The following is a 17,443-nucleotide window of genomic DNA, read 5'->3' on the forward strand; positions in this document are numbered from 1 at the left end:
TCTGCATTACATAAGGCTTTAGATTGGACACGCACTAGTAGTAGCACCTCGCTGTAGTGGTTTTCAACTTCCTTGTTACAATTGCTTCAATATGTGTTAATCTACATCACAGAATCAGGAAGGGGGAACTTATCACCAAGGATTCTGCCTTCAGTCATATGCTATAGTTTATGCAATGATCAAGTTTACTAGTACCCAGAGAGAAACAATTGCACAGTCTCACCATTCCAATGAAATCACGTGTCAATCTAACCACATACACAGAGAGAACAACTGTACCAGCAGATAGGCAGGATTGTACAATTTCTTTCTGCCTCTACCAATGAATCACTTCAATGCCGGGCACTTTTACCCCCTTCCTGCCCAGGCCAATTTTCAGCTTTCAGCGCTCTCACAGTTTGAATGACAATTGCGTGGTCATGCAACACTGTATACAAACTATATTTTTATCATTTTGTCCACACAACTAGGGTTTTACTTTGGTGGTATTTAATCACTACTGGATTTTTTTATTTTTTGTTAAACAAAAAAAAAAAAACTTTTCTTTGTTTCTGTTATAAAGGTTTGCAAATAATGTTCTTCATAAAATTTATACCAAAATGTACACCGCTTCATTTCTTTGGTGAGAATTACCCAAATTAGTGGATATTATTTAGTTTGCAAGAAAGTTATAAAGTCCACACACTACAGTATATATCTGGAAATCAATCACTCCCAATCTCATATCTTGAGGCCCAAAAATGTCAGGACAGTACAGATACCCCCCCCCCCAGATTACCTCTTTTTGGAAAGTAGACAGTATGTGGTATTTAGTAAGAGGCATGACAAGTTTTTTTAATGTTGTAATATTTTTGAAAATTAACTAAAAAAACCCAAAAACTAAATTCACTTTATTTTTTTAACCACTTCCAGTCCGGACACTTTTACCCTCTTCCTGTCCAGGCCGATTTTCAGCTTTCAGTGCTATCACACTTTGAATGACAACTGCGCGGTCATGCAACACTGTACCCATATGAATGTATTAGCATTTTTTTGAGACAGATAAAACTTTATTTTGGTGGTATTTATTCACCACTGGGATGTTTATTTTTTTTGCTATGTAAATTAAAATGTCCAAAAATTTTGAAAAAAGTTTTTTTCTTATAAAATTTTGCAAATAAATAGTATTTCATCATAAATCTTGGCCAAAGTTTATTCCGTTATATTTTTAGTAAAAAAAAATAACCCAAATTAGTTTATAACCAAAAATTATAATTTTTAAACTTTTTTTTACATTTTTTTTATATTATTTTTTATTTATTTTTTTTACATACTGTCACCCTAGCAGTACAGTGTCACCATGGTGACACTGTACTACTTGTGGGGGGTGATGAAGATTTTTTTTTTTTTTTGTACACTGACTGCTTTTACACCCATAAAGAATGTAAAAGCAATCATTTCTCCTTCTCTCTAGCTGCATTCTTGCAGCCATTGAGAACTACTGAGTGAGCTGTGATTGGTCACAGCTTGTCACACGATACAAGACTGTTGTGAATAGCCTTGTACCATGTGACCTCTGTGATCATTCACAGATTTCACACGTAGTAAGCAATGATGTCAGAAGTGACATCTTGCTTACTACGCTGCATGTGATCACTGATTGGCCAATCAGTGATCACATGATCGGGACCTCGTACAGAGGTCCCGTCCGACGATCGGTGTTCCACTGTGACGGCCACCCGACCCTGCACTGCCACTGTCCGGCCGTTTATATACAACGGCCAGACGGAAGGTGGTTAACATACTGTCACCAGTGCAGTGCTGCGTCATTATATAACTGGTGTGATGGTGATCAGGGACACTGACTGGTGACCATGTGGGGGGGGAAGTTTTTTCAATTTTTATTAATTTTTTTTACGATTTCTTTTTATAAAACACTGTGACCAGAGAAATATAATCATTTTACCATAGTAACATTGTACTACTCTAGGGAAGTCATCAGTATTCTTTTTTTTTTTTTTAAATATAAACATTATGATTGCCTATAGCAGATAATTTCACAGCTATAGGCAAGCATTTAACTGAATTAAATAGATTTTTTCAGGGGTTTTTGTTGTGATTAGCTGTGCTTGGTCACAGCTAATCACATGACACAGACGAACTGTGATTGGCCCAGTCTGTACCATGTGATTACTGTGACCAATCACAGCTAGCAACACAATTGTATACAATGATTGACATGAAAGGAAGCGATCCATTATTTACAATTATCATGTGACCTGCTGCGATTCGTCACTGCGGTCACATGGTACTGGTACACATATCAGTCATTGGCTGTGTCCAGATCTCGCCCGGGAGGGCGTCATGTGATGTCCACCTGGATCGACAAAAGTCCCACTTGGCCAATAACAAAATGAACTGGTTAAACAGTTCACACAATGGCCCTGTTCACACTAGGCATACTGGGAATTTGTGTTCCCATGCACTGTCTTTCACATGCTTCTGCATACTGTACCTTGAAAAAGTATTCATACCCCATGAAATTTTTCAAATTTTGTCATGTTACAACTAAAAACGTAAATGTATTTTATTGGGATTTTATGTAACAGACCAACACAAAGTAGCACATAATTGTGAAGTGGAAGGAAAATGATAAATGATTTTCAAAATTTTTTACAAGTAAATATCTGAAAAGTGTGATATGCATTTGTATTCAGCCCCCCGAGTCAATACTTTGTAGAACCACCTTTCGCTGCAATAACAGTAAGTCTTTTTGGGGATGTCTCTACCAGCTTTGTACATCTAAAATGAAATTTTTGCCCATTCTTCTTTGCAAAATAGCTCCAGCTCTGTAAGATTGGATGGAGAGCATCTGAACAGCAATTTTCAAGTCTTGCCACAGATTCTCAATTGGATTTAGGTCTAGACTTTGACTGGGCCATTCTAACACATGAACATGCTTTGATCTAAACCATTCCATTGTAGCTCTGGCTGTATGATTAGGGTCGTTGACCTACTGCAAGGTGAACTTAAGTCTTTTGCAGACTCTAAACAGGTTTCCTTCTAAGATTTCCCTGTACTTGGCTCCATCCATCTTCCAATCAACTCTGACCAGCTTCCCTGTCCGTGGTGAAGAAAAGCATCCCCTCAACATGATGCTGCCACCACTATGTTTCACAGTGGGGATGGTGTGTTGAGGGTGATGTGCAGTGTTAGTTTTCTGCCACACATAACGTTTTGCTTTTAGGCCAAAAAGTTAAATTTTGGTCTCATCTGACTAGAGCACCACATGGCTGCTCACAAACTGCAAACGGGATTTCTTATGGCTTTTTTTCAACAATTACTTTCTTCTTGCCACTCTTCCATAAAGGCCAGATTTGTGAAGTACACATCTAAGAGTTGTCCTGTGGACAGATTCTCCCACCTGAGCTGTGGATCTCTGCAGCTCCTCCAGAGTTACCACGGGCCTCTTGGCTGCTTCTCTGATTAACGTTCTCCTTGCCCAACCGGTCCGTTTAGGTGGACGTCCTAGTAGGTTTGTAGTTGTGCCATACTCTTTCCATTTTCGGAAGATGGATTGGACAGTGCTCCATGAGATGTTCAAAGCTAGGGATATTTTTATTTATAACCCAACCCGGATTTAAACTTCTCCACAACTTTATCCCTGACCTTTCTGGTGTGTTCCTTGGCCTTCATGATGCGGTTTGTTCACTAATGTTCTTTAACAAACCTCTGAGGGCTTCACAGAACAGCTGTATTTATACTGATATTAAATTGCACTCGGGTGGACTCTATTTACTAATTAGGAGACTTCTGAAGGCAATTGGTTCCACTATATTTTAGTTAGGGGTATCAGAGTAAAGGGGGCTGAATACAAATGCACATCACACTTTTCAGATATTTGTAAAAATTTTTGAAAAACATTTTTCATTTTCCTTCCACTTCACAATGATGTGCCACTTTGTGTTGGTTCATCACATAAAACACATTTACATTTTTGGTTGTAACATGACAAAATGTGGAAAATTTCAAGGGGTATGAATACTTCTTCAAGGCACTGTATCACACATAGGGCAGCCCATTGAATGGGCTTCCCTGTGCATGACAAAAGCACCAAAGTACCTTTTTTGGCACCAAGCCAAGCACATTTTGCATCGCACGCTTTGCTGCATTTTTTTATCATGCAACAAAAGGCTGGACTACTTCCCATGTTTGGGGTGCCATTAATCACACCCCAAGCTCAATACGTGTTTTGCCACATTTTTACCAGTTTCTGGAAACACAGACAGAAATCCGTTTCTACCCGCACTACAGAAACGCTTAGATGTGAATGCAGCCTAATGCTTGTTGAGTTGATGTTAAGATTTAGAAGCTTTGCATTTTCATTTCAACTGATCAAAGTGCCATCATGCAACAAAATGCAGCACACAAGATTTACCAATGATTTTCCAACGCTCACGCAAATACAATTAAAAACAAGCTGTTTTCGCTTGTTCATATATTTTGCCTGCTCTGGAAAGTGTAATAAAACATATATATGACAATGCATCCAGTGTGAAGGATCCCTAAGCTGGCACCAGTGTAGACTTTATGAGGGTCTTCAGCAACAGTCACTGTCTAGCAGATGTGCACGTCAATTGAAAAAAAACCCTCATGGGTCTGCTCATTCATGACAAAGGATCACAAGCACTTAGGCAGGCCATAGATGATGCGATTTTCTTTCGTTGCAGGAAAAATAATAGTTTGATTCCTCCATCAACACAGTCAGTGCTGATGGGGGAATCCCTCCCGTGGGGGGGCATGGGCAACTGTCCCTGCCGGGAGAACACACAGCGATTATTGCTAGCAGCCACTAGCAATAATAGCATCCTAAAACTCAACTTGGGATCGACTTTGATACAATCAGCCTGCCCATACATGCAGAACAAGCCAAGATCCAAACCATCTATGGCCAGCTTTACATACAAGTAACTTAAAGGAATGGTGCTCCTTTAAATGAGCATAAAAAGCAAAAAGTTCCGTTCAAAATGCCTGGCCTACCCAAAGTCTACAGTATTAATCCCATCCGCTGTCACTAAAAATGATGCCCACTGTCCAACTTTTCTTAGGGGAGAAGGTTACAAAAACCCCAATAGATTGCCATTGTCTGCTAGTACACATAGGGTGCTTGTAGCACCTGGCACACCTTCACCACTACATAGCTGCATACATGTGGACACAGTCTTTGGTGAACTGATGTCTGAAGGCAGTCAGATTATGCCTGCACATCCAACTATCCACCATCTATGGGTGCCACCAGACCCCACCATCCAGAAAAGAATGAGGGCCAGTTTGCACCACAAAAAATGCACTCTGGATGCGTTTGGGATGTGTTTTGGCTCACAGTTCACCAACACTCTGTTCTGGTGCTTCCTATTCCACGGAAAATCCTATCCAAACCTGCAGCAGAAAAGGGACTTACTTACTCAATTCTTTGTGCTGCTAGACTAGTCTCTGCAACATCTTCTCCTGCATTGGATGCAATGACACAGAAACAGTCCATAGCCCCGCACTGGATGTGATGAAACCGAGGGATAGTCCACTGCTGGCACATAGGGAAGTGTTGTCTGCCAGGGAAGTGGAAGATCAGGTACGTAAAAGTGCTAGGACACCCTCCACCCTTACGGTGGCAACCCCGCCGCAAGGAAGAATTTTTAGATTTCTTGGAGTTGGGCTTTTAATTATTTTCATTTAATGAATGATTTGTTTTGCAATTTTAGTAAAGCAATAAGAGACAAGTGGCTGGACCTAGAAATTTAGGCATTGACATCCTGCCACAATCAGTGACTACGTTGCTGCGACAGCCCACATATAAAACATTTTAGGATGAGTGATCCTTTAAATGTCCCAGCCATGGCATTCTGCAAACCAAGCGAGTTATAAATGGTCTCTGAGCAGCACAAACACTTCCTCTAAACTTTAAAACTCCTCTTGAATAGTTTTCAGTTATTAGAAAGTACCCGGACCCTGTAGAAGAGGGGAGACCCACCTTTGATGTCCATATGTTGGGAATTTGCAGCGAACTGCACTACACTGTATAAATCTCAGCCCTAATCTGTCTCTGCCTGGACGATTTTACAATCTCATCATGTTGCTGTGTTCTAAAGAAAACTAGAAAGCATGTGGCTGAAGTTTCCAAAGTGACAGACGGTAGGTCCTGCTGTTCTAATCTTGTGCCAAGTTTCTTTTTAAGAGCTATTCTACTAACAAGGTATAGATGAGGCTTATTCTTGACTACAATCACAATACATTCTGCCAATGGTTAAAGCATATCCTCAGCCAACACCCCTCCCCTCACGCTATGTTGGATAGGATGGATATGGCAAAATCCAGGTCCAGTTATTTTTCGCTGCCTGTGTCATATTGGGGATAGTTATAAATTCTACATCTATTTTTACATTTCAAATGGGTCCCCCCACCTTCAAAGTTATACAATACACAAGCCTCGATGAAGTGTGAGAGTCTGAACCTCCAAACAGAACCCCCCTCTGCCCCACCCCAAAAAGGATGAGGAGTCTTGGGAAAAGGCCAGGGAAAAAAAGCAGGAGTGCTACACCTATGGTCAAAGTGTCCAAAAAAATAAAAAGAAAAGGAATCCTACACGTTTCAGGAGTTTGGATGCTCCACCTTCATCAGGGTTCTTGTATTGTTGAATCCCAAATGTTGTTGGACTTGAAAATGGAACAATTGCTATATAATATATATATCACATGTATTTTTACCACACCAAAATTCATGACTATTATGTTACACTTTATAAGTGTTGTTACATTTCCATCCAGCCACATTTAAAGGGATGTTTTAAATAATTTATCAATAAAAAAAAGAGCCAATGCGTTTCAGAGGTTCAGACACTTCCCTTCATTGGGGCTTATGTTTTTTAGAATCCTAAAGTGAAATTCAAGCCCAACACCAGTCTTTAAAATGCCCCCCCCCCCTTCTACTTATCCTGCCAACCCCATGTAAAATGATCTGTATACAAACAGTGGTCTGGTCATGTGATCCTGCAAATCCACCTACCCTGTGTCACAGAGAGCTTGACAATGGCTGGGAACTCCAGGAGTAATGACATCACCAAAGGCTTCCATGACCCAGTGTTGTCAGCACTCCTTCCTCTCCCCTGCAGCCGCCGCTCACTCACAAAAAGCAGCAGGAACTGCAGGATCACATGACCGGAGCAGACAAAAAAAGAAGTAAGTCTACACATCTTTTGTGCACAGGGAATGCAGGATAGGGAGGAGGGAGGGAACATTTTAAGGAAACATTAATGTTAAGCTTGAATTCCACTTTAAAGTGGTTGAAAGGGATCAAGATTTTTTTTACCATCATGCATTCTATGCATGAAAGTAAAAAACTGTGTGCAGCCCCCCACCCAATACTTACCTGAGCCCCATTATGATCCAGCTATGTGTACAAGAGCCTCGGCTCTCCACGGATTCTCCCTCATTTGTGGAGACAGCAGTGGGAGCCATTGGCTCCTGCTGCTGTCAGTCACAGCCAGTGAGCCAAAGAAGAGAGAGAGGGGCAGGGTCAAGCTGCAGCTCCATGTGTAAATGGACATGCAGAGCAGTTGCTTGGGAACGAGCCTGCTTGGGTGCTCTCACGGCAAACTGCTTGCTCTGGGGGGCACTCGGCAGGGAGGAGGAGCCAGGATCCCCATTGGGGGACCCGAGAAAAGGAGGATCGGGGATGCTCTGTGCAAAACCATTGCACAGTGCAGATAAGTAAAAAAAAGCCTTTAATATCACTTTAGATTATATAAGACAAAAGCCCCGATGAAGGGGAGTGTCTGAACCCCTGAAATGTATTGGCTCTTTTTATTGATCATTTAAAAGTACCTCACTCTAGATAGAACATTGGTTTAGTGCTCCTGCTTCTTGTATGGGTGGACTTATGTCTACAGGCACCATTAGGGAAGAGGAGTAGACAAAAGCTAAAGTGTATATAGAGCCTAGCTATTCCTAGGCAGCATTACACAACAGAAAATTAAAAAAAAAAAAAGTTGCTTTTCTTGAGTTTTTAATTTATATTTATAAAAAAAAAAGAAATTTGCACACAAAAAAGGACATTAAAAACCCAGAAATGTGAACTTACTAGACCCACCACAGTAAAATAAGTCAGTATATGCAATAAAGAATGCTTGTTATACACACTGCAGAACCTAAGGGGTTAATCCTCTGCATTGTGTTAAACCGCTGATTGATCCTGACTTCTCTGATCCTCCCCTTCTTCCAGCATCTGCCTCTTATCTCCTGATAAGCCATATCATGTGGAGTCACTCTGCACATGCTCAGTTTTGTATGTATTGCTTGAGAGGGTTTTTTTTTTCTTGGGAGAGTGCATGTGATTAGCACTGTCCAGACAGAGGTTAGGGGTCCTGCATCCTCCTAGAGCAGAATTAAAACTCCTACCATCAGCTTTAACATATGCTCTGCTGGACACTGATAGAAGTCACAAGACTGCTCTAACTACTGTTGAGAAAAGGTATTTAGCAGGTAATATTTACTAAAGTAATTGCATTTCCATATTCTGTGTACTGTTGCAGACCAGATATAGTGAATACAGGGTCCTGCATTAGTAACACTTTAACCTTAAGCCTGCCATACATGGCAAGGATGTTGCCCAACTCTTGCTAAATCAGCCAATAACTAAGCTGTGGCTGGCCTGGTCGGCACCACCCAGCTCAACAAAATGGGATATTTTTCTCAAATGACTTGTTGAAGTAGCTGGGTGGAAAATTGTTAATAGAACACTGACTGCATCCAATCAGCTGCAGTCACTATTCAGACACGAACAGCCGTGGTTGTCAGAATACAAAATCTGGCAGGAGAGATTCCTCCACCTACGCGGTTTAGCATGGACAAGGTAGAATCTTTTAGATTTCTCTTGTGCAGCCCAGTAGAATTGTGTCCCAAAAATTTTTCAGAGCAATCATTTTATTTTGAAATGGTTAGTGGGATCAACCAGATGTTCATTTTCACTACCATGGTGAGAAAATTCAAAAGAGCAGGATGAAAAATGATTTTCGTTTGGGAAAAATTGTACATGAAGCCTGTTTAATACATCTGGGTTTCCATTCAAATAGTAGATCTAGACGGAATTTTAAGGGCCTTCAAAACAACATAAGATAACTCAATGACAACAAGAAAGAATGTTCTGATGAACAATTTTTCAGATTTTCCATGCTGACACTCAAATGAAATCTAACCATGTATGGCCACCAGGGGCGGACTGACCATTTGGAAACTCGGGCACTGCCCGAGGGCCCAGGGTCAGTAGGGGGCGCCATGATGCCTCTGGTACCTTTTTCATAGACTTTTTTGAGTTTGGACAAGGACACAGGGCCCCATGATCCCCTATTGCCCGGGGGCCCCATGAGTTGTCAGTCCGCCCCTGATGGCCACCTTTTGCATGATTTCTGTAGTACAGCTCAGTATAAAGATTGCCCTGTGCCAGCTACTAAGATCTTCTGTCTGATGAAATGGAACATCAAGTAACTCCTTTAACCAAGAAGCCTAAAGCACCGAAGAATGAATCCTCTTGAAGTCAATGAAAAAAAAGTCAATCTTTGTCACATGTCTTATTCCTGGACGGCCTTTTCTCTTTGACTATGGAGACAGCAACGTTCTTCAGAGAATAACCCTTTACACCCATACTAGACAATTCAGAGAAGCCAGGTAATTAGAGCACCCAAAACAAAAGACAGCCGGTGCCAAAGTTTCCTGAGTGCTTTCTATGGCTGTCATGGAAAAGACGGGAACCCTGAAGACATTCGGTGCCTTCTAGAGCCTACATGCTGGATCAGTTGGCTTCAGCAATGATTTGGCTATCTTTACACTACATGTTCCAACACAGATTTCAATATCGAGGAAGAGCTTAGGGTTACAATGCAAGGTTTTAAATATTGTATTGAAAAACCTAGCTCAGTTTGCCAAAAGAGATACTAGAGGAAACTTTGAAATTGCTGATGCTCGATGACAAATCCAACAGGTTCAATTAGAAAGTGGACAATGTGACACAACCTATTCTAAACCAATAGCCATTTAAGACTTCCAAGTGTGGGTAAGGTGGGGGAATGGAGAAGGATGGACCCTTCTAATAAGTTTCTGTAGCTCCCCAATGTGTTCTCATTGGGAAAATTTACACCAACATTCTGTTCAAGGACAGCAAATAAGGGGAAATCTCTTCCAGCGGAGACAGGAATGGCAACTGGGAATAGTGAGGAAGGGCAGAACCTCCCAACAGAGCTGGACATTCATAAAAGTTGTTGGATGGAATTATTTTTAATGTACTAAAGCAGAACTTTAGCCAAAAGGGGAAGTTCCTCTTATTTTCATCCTCCTCCCCTCCTCTTTGACATTTTGCACTTTTTTGGGTGGGGGGGACCTAGTTTTGACAGGTACTCACTCCTACTTTGTCGATCAGAGAAAAGTTCGGCCATCCCCCTCTTTTCCCCACAGCCTTCTAGGACACAACAGGTCCCAAAAGACTGTGGAACCATTCACAAAGTGCAGCGTGGCTTGTGCATGCGCAATGGGAAACAGGCAATGAAGCCACAAGGCTTCACTGCTGGATTCCCTTAGTTAAGATGCAGGCTCCTGGACCTGAAGACGATTGAAGAATCGGCTCGAGTAAGGACAGCGCTGGATCCCTGGACAGGCAAGTATCCTTAAATTACTAGGAGAACCGCTTTAATATGTCTTTAACAAGTGATATAACTAAACCTTTGATGAGTAAGGTATGGCTTTTTGCTGACACAAAAGGTGTGTAATAGGGTTGATATCCCTCCAGGGGTCTGTAACATGATTTGACATTGCTGGAAGTTTGATCAAAAAGTGAAAATTGCAGTTCAAGGTTTCTAAATGTAAAATAATGCACCTAGGGAAAAAGAATCCCTTTAGATAGTACAGCATTGGTGGTACAGTGTTGGCCAGCACTGCAGAGGAAAAGGATTTGGGGGTACTTACTTCAGATGATTGCAAAATGAGCAAACAGTGTGGCCAGGCAGTGGGAGAAGCGAATAGGATTCATCACTCGAGGGGTCATCAGCAGGAGGAAGGAGGTCCTGGTTCCTCTATATATACCCTGTTCCAAATTATTATGCAAATTCTATTTAAGTGTCACAAAGATTAAATATTTTGTTTTTCAGTTTAACTCATGAATGGTATTGTGTCTCAGGGCTCTTTTGATCACTGAAAACAATCTCGGACACCTGTGATAATTAGATTGGCAGGTGAGCCCAATTTAAGGAAAAACTACTAAAGGACGGTGTTCTACATTATTAAGCAGAGCACCATTTTCATGCAATATGGGGAAGAAAAAGGATCTCTCTGCTGCCGAAAAGAGTGAAATGCTGGTGCCTCTGGAGTCCCACGGACATCAAGGTGTAGAGTCCTCCAGAGTCTTGCAACTGTGCATAAACCTTCTATTCGGCCACCACTAACCAATGCTCACAAGCCGAAACGGCAGCATTGGGCAGAAAAATACATGAAGACTAATTTTCAAACAGTCCTGTTCACTGATGAGTGCCGTGCAACCCTGGATGGTCCAGATGGATAGAGTAGTGGATGGTTGGTGGACGGCCACCCTGTTCCAACAAGGCTGCAACGTCAGCAAGGCGGTGGTGGAGTCATGTTTTGGGCCGGAATCATGGGAACAGAGCTGGTCGGCCCCTTTAGGGTCCCCAAAGGTGTAAAGATGACCTCTGAAAAGTATGTGGAGTTTATGACTGACCACTTTCTTCCCTGGTACAGAAGGAAGAACTATGCTTTCCGTAATAAAATCATCTTCATGCATGACAATGCACCATCTCATGCTGCAAAGAACACCTCTGCATCAATGGCTGCTATGGGGATAAAAGGAAAGAAAGTCATGGTGTGGCCTTCATCCTCCCCTGACATCAATCCTATTGAGAACCTTTGGAGCATCCTCAAGCAAAAGATCTATGAGGGTGGGAGGCAGTTTACATCCAAACAGCAGCTCTGGGAGGCTATTCTGACATCTTGCAAACAAATTCAAGCAGAAACTGTCCACAAACTCACAAGTTCAATGGATGCAAGACTTGTGAAGCTGCTATCAAATAAGGGGTCCTATGTTAAAATGTAACGTGACCTGTTAAAATGTTTAAAAAGTTAAAATGTTGTTAAAAGTTTGATTGAAATAGCTTTTGATTTCAGTAAATATGCTGCAAACACAACAAATGACAATTTTCAGTTCTTTACTACCTATAAAGTGTTTTGAAACTTACTGTGCGTAATAATTTGGAACAGTGCATTGCAAGTGTTTTATGTTTAACAAAAATACTGTTATCATTAGGAAGTTTGTTCAATAAAATTTGAGTTGTACTCTTAATAGTTGATAACATGAGAATTATGCTGACTGTTATTTACATCAATTATTTAGGTAAATGAGAAAAATATCATTTGCATAATAATTTGGAACACGGTGTAGATCTTTAGTTAGACCTCATTTAGAATACGGTGTCCAGTTCTGGAGACCTCACTTACAAAAAGATATTGATGAGATAGAACGAGTCCAGAGACAGGTAACAAAAATGGTGAAAGGTCTGGGGGATAAAACATATCAAGAGCGACTTCAGGAACTTAACATGTACAGTCTGGAGGAAAGAAAAGAAAGGGGAGACATGATAGAAACCTTTAAATACATCAAGGGGGTGAATAAGGTTCAGGAGGGCAGGATTTTCAACAGGAAACCAAAATCAAGAACACGGGGACATGACCTGAAACTAACTGGAGGAAAGTTTAAACTAATCTCAGAAAGTACTATTTGACTGAAAGAGTAGTTGATGCTTGGAATAAATGTCCAGCAGAGGTAGTCAGCCAGTCAACAGTAAATAGCGTCAAACATGCTTGGGACAAGCATAGATCTATACTCAGACAGAAAAGTTAACAAAACAAAAAAAAAAAAAACCACAAAAACAAACCTCCCCAAAACAACACACATAAAAAACAAACAAACAAACACACACACGCAAAAAAAAAAAAAAAGAAACAACAGGCAGACCACTGGGTCTTTTTCTGCTGTCACTTTTCTATGTCTTACCCATGCAACAAATTCCAGCATCCCTGCCTCCCCTTTCCCAATACCACAAAGGCATGGTGTGACCAGACCTGAAGATAAATGCAAAAGAACAAAATATGTTACAGATCATCCCATCTGTTTAACTCTACCGAAGCTGAATTGCCTATGGAAAACACTGCCATTACCAATCTTCTTCAGAAAATGACAGTTGACTGGCTCTCTCTGGCTTCTATACTTTGAGTTGCTCATCTAAAACAAGCATGCAACAATTGACGTCAGTGCTGCTCATTTAGGAAATTAAAGATTTGCTTTAAAAAGTGAATGATAACAAATAAGGTGAACATGTGATCAGTATAACTTTCCAATCGTGTAAATGAAAGAAAAAAGAAAAACGCACAACAGCTCATGATTGAATGATAAAAGCTGCATTCACACCTGAGTGTTTTGCATCAAGCATTTTTCTAATGACAGCCCATTGACTTGAATGGGTTGCCTGTCGTGCAACAAACGCGCTAAAGATGCTCAAGTACCAATTTTGGCACTGAGCAAGCGTGTTGGGCGACACACGTTTTTGAGTGCTTTTTTCACGCACTTTGTCACTTGTTTTCTGCATGACAAAGGGCGAGTGCTCCCTGTGTTTGGGATGTCATTAAGAAATATGGAAGTGTGAGCTCTAGCAGTCTTGAGCGGTGGACTGTTCCACCGCAGGATCCAGAGAGAGTGCGGTTTTCTGGTGGAGCGGAGGATCAGGTGAGTATTCGGCTTTCTCCCCTCCCCTGGACAAAATGAGCATTTAACCCTTGCACAGCCCCACTGCAAGGGAAAACGTTTTTTTTTTTGCCCAGAGTTAGGCTTAAAGTGTACGTAGTCCCCAACAAGCAGCTTCTCCTATTTTGGTTTGAAGACCAAGCCTTTTACAAGTAAAAATCTGTATTTTTTGCTAGAAAAGAATAAGGGAAGGAGGAACCAGGGAAGGCAAATAGAAGAAGAATAAACTTCATGGAAGGCAAATAGAAGAAGAAACCTCAGCTTTAAGCTCCCATTCATACAGGTGTGATTGTCATGCAATTTGACAATTTGCATCCAACTGCCAGCAATGGAACCATTCAAATTGTTGTGGCACACATCCCTGCGACTTTGAAAAAGGTTCCTTTGCTACTTTTTTGTTATTTCATTGTGACTTGCATGGACTTCTGTTAAATAAAGTTGCAAGCCGCATCGCACATCAAATTCTCACTGATCTGTGACTTTGAAATTGCGCTACTTCAGCACGAATTCAAAGTCGCACCAGTGTGAACCTTGGCTAAATCAGAAATATAAACTGCACTACATAGTGTGCACTGAAATCCACATTTTGCCAAAACTTGAGCTTCACTTGGCTGCTGGACATTTACCTCATGTCAGCAATAATGTAACTCAATGCAGCAACTTTTCTCTTTACCACTAACAAATGTTATTTTAATAACATTGAAAAGGTTTTGTTATCGCTGACTGATGAATGCAATAAATACCCGATGATCCTCACAGAATACTTGACAGTACTATAGCGTCCTGTGCTGCACTCTGATCCATTACAGTTCCCATTTTTTTGTTGTAAACTACAGAACACCTCCCCTTTGTGTTATGGAGATGAGAGGGGGTGTTTTGTAGTCCTGCCCTAGGGTGACTACCAGTGATGCACAGATTATTGACAGCTGAAAATAGGGACATCAGTGTTTTGCTGATAGAAAAAAAAAAGTGCCTATAAATGGCCATATGTTTGCTTTTTAAGTATTGTGCAGCAGATTTAAGTTTTATTTTATATACATTTTATTTTAATCTCTGTCCAATTTTATATATATATATATATATATATTTTTTTTTTTTTTTTTTAAAACTGTCCATTTCGTTTTTTGGTCGAGTGCATCCTGAAGTTTCAGTTTCGAGCCACAATTTTCATTCCAGTTCAAAATTAGTGACAACGCTGCACCTCCATAAGCAGTGCAGTGAGCGGGCGTTGTCATCCCAGGACAGGAAGTGTTACTGAAGGAAAATAAAAGCTTAAAACAAACAACTGAAAAAAAAGAAGAAATATAAAGAAGACAAATGCTTAACCAAATGCGGAAGTGACATCACTAGGCTCCGCCCAACGTGTTGCATCACCTATCACGTCACCCTGAAGATGTCACGTGATCGGTCTCGCTACGCGTGAGACAAACCATCTTTGTTGAGGGATTTTGATGCCTGCTATGAATTTATCCTTGTGAGTGTAATTTTAATGGAATAAAGCAGGTATATTTTATAAAGCTGCACTATGGATTGTTCTTTCTTCCAAGCCTTTTATTATTATTATACAGGATTTATATAGCGCCAAGGGTTTGCTCAGCGCTTTACATTATAGTGGGAGACAATACAGTAACAATACAGTTTAACACAAGAGGGATTTGAGGGCCCTGCTCCTTGGAGCTTACAATCTAGGAGCATATACCATCCTATCAAGAAGTTTAGAGTTCAGTTTCTTAAAGGGCCAGCGTCAGCGAAGTAGCTACAAATAGGCAGCAGTGGTTAAGCAGAAGTCAACCATTACTTCTAAGTGTTCACAACCTATTCTTGTAGGTCTAGGAAGGAGGTGAGTGCATGGTACTCTTATTCGGTGATGGGAAACACCATGAAGCAGTTGGCACGGTGAAATATGAACACAGGATCATTTTATTGTGGAGCATGTATATAGTTTTTCATTCATGTGAGTGCATATGTTTTAGTCTACTTAGAGTTTAGTTCATTACAAAAAGTGTTGCACTACGGAATCTTTTTTTGTTTTTTATACACGGTTTGGAGTCTACTTAAAGAAGATATAGTGTCTGGAAGGAGTATCACATGGATCACACACAGTCCATTTAAAAGTGTATTCCACCTATTATAATTTGTAGGTCAGATCTTAAGGCGAGCAGGGAACGGATTCGTTACACATGCACGGAGTGGAATTTGTGATCAGATTGCAATGCCAGGACTTTTTTTACATATTGGATTGGACTATTGCTATCTGATTGAGGATTGCATTTATTGTTTGTTTAAAATTTTCCATTTTAATGGGGAGATGAGTGCTATTTATTTTTTATTTAAAGTGAGAGTACACTTGCGGAGTGAGTGCAGCAATCTCTCTTTTTTCATTTTTTATATCTTTATGTTATAGCAGCGCATGAGTTTGTTGTATTTTCACTTTATGAACCTAGACTAGATGTGCACATGGGGCGAGCAGATGACAGCGAATTCCAATAGATACAGAATATTAGAAGATAGGAGTCACAGCTCCTCCCCCTAGACAAGAACCGCAATACATTCACCCAGGACATCGCAGTGTGCCCCCTGCATCATAGCACCATACAATTATTGATCACTGTCACCATCACAATACAATTATTGATCAGTGGTCCTGGAGCAAATACGTCCACATTAAAATATATAACAATTATTGATCAGCGCTCCCATCAGATCATATACCAGTTATTGACCAGTACCCACCCCCCCCCCCCCCATCAGATCACATACCAGTTATTAATCAGTACTCCCCCCCCACCCTCATCCGATCATATACCAGTTATTGATCAGTGCCTCCATCGGATCATATAACAATTATTGATCAGTGCTCCCATCATACCATATACCAGTTATTGACCAGTACCCCCCCACCCCCATCAGATCATGTAACAATTATTGATCAATGCCTCCATCGGATCATACAACAATTATTGATATGTTCCCCCCAGTAGATCAAATAATTATTGAGCAGTTTGCCATCAGCAGATCTTATAACAATTAAAGATCAGCACCCCCAGCAGATCATATGCTAGTTTTTGATCAGTGCCTCCATCAGCTTATAAAACAAATTATTGATCAGTGCCCCCCACCCCCCAGTAGGTCAAATAACTATTGAGCAGTGCCCCCCTTGTAGATCATATACAAGTTATTGATCAGTGCCCCAAACAGATGGCATACCAATTATTGATCAGTGCTCCCCCCAACAGATCACATACCAATTATTGATCAGTGCCCCCCATGAGATCTTAAAACAAATTATTGATCAGTGCTTCCCCTCAGTAGATCAAATACCAACTATTAATCAGTGCTCCCAAAATAGATCATATGGCAAATATTGATCACTGCCCCCCCTCCAGCAGATCATATAATGATTACTGAACATAAAAACAAAATCATTGATCAGTACTTCCCTCCAGTAGATAATATACCAGTTATTGATCAGCTCTCTCCCCCAGTAGATCATATACCAGTTACTGATCAGCACCCCCCCCCCCAGTAGATTACATACCAGATATTGATCAGTATTTCCCTCCAGTAGATCACATACCAGTTATTGATCAGTATTTCCCTCCAGTAGATCACATAC

The 17,443-nt window shown here is 40.8% G+C and overlaps 1 protein-coding gene across 1 annotated transcript in view; it reads right to left on the bottom strand.

Moving 5' to 3' along the window:
* ISM1 (isthmin 1) overlaps positions 1–17,443 on the bottom strand; it is an 81,476-nt gene that overhangs the window by 62,927 nt on the left and 1,106 nt on the right. The gene's annotated exons all lie outside the window — the stretch shown is intronic.

Source organism: Staurois parvus, unplaced genomic scaffold (assembly GCF_062004578.1).
Source record: "Staurois parvus isolate SC_StPar_1 unplaced genomic scaffold, SC_StPar_1.0 ptg000543l, whole genome shotgun sequence".
NCBI classification, from domain to species: Eukaryota; Metazoa; Chordata; class Amphibia; order Anura; family Ranidae; genus Staurois; species Staurois parvus.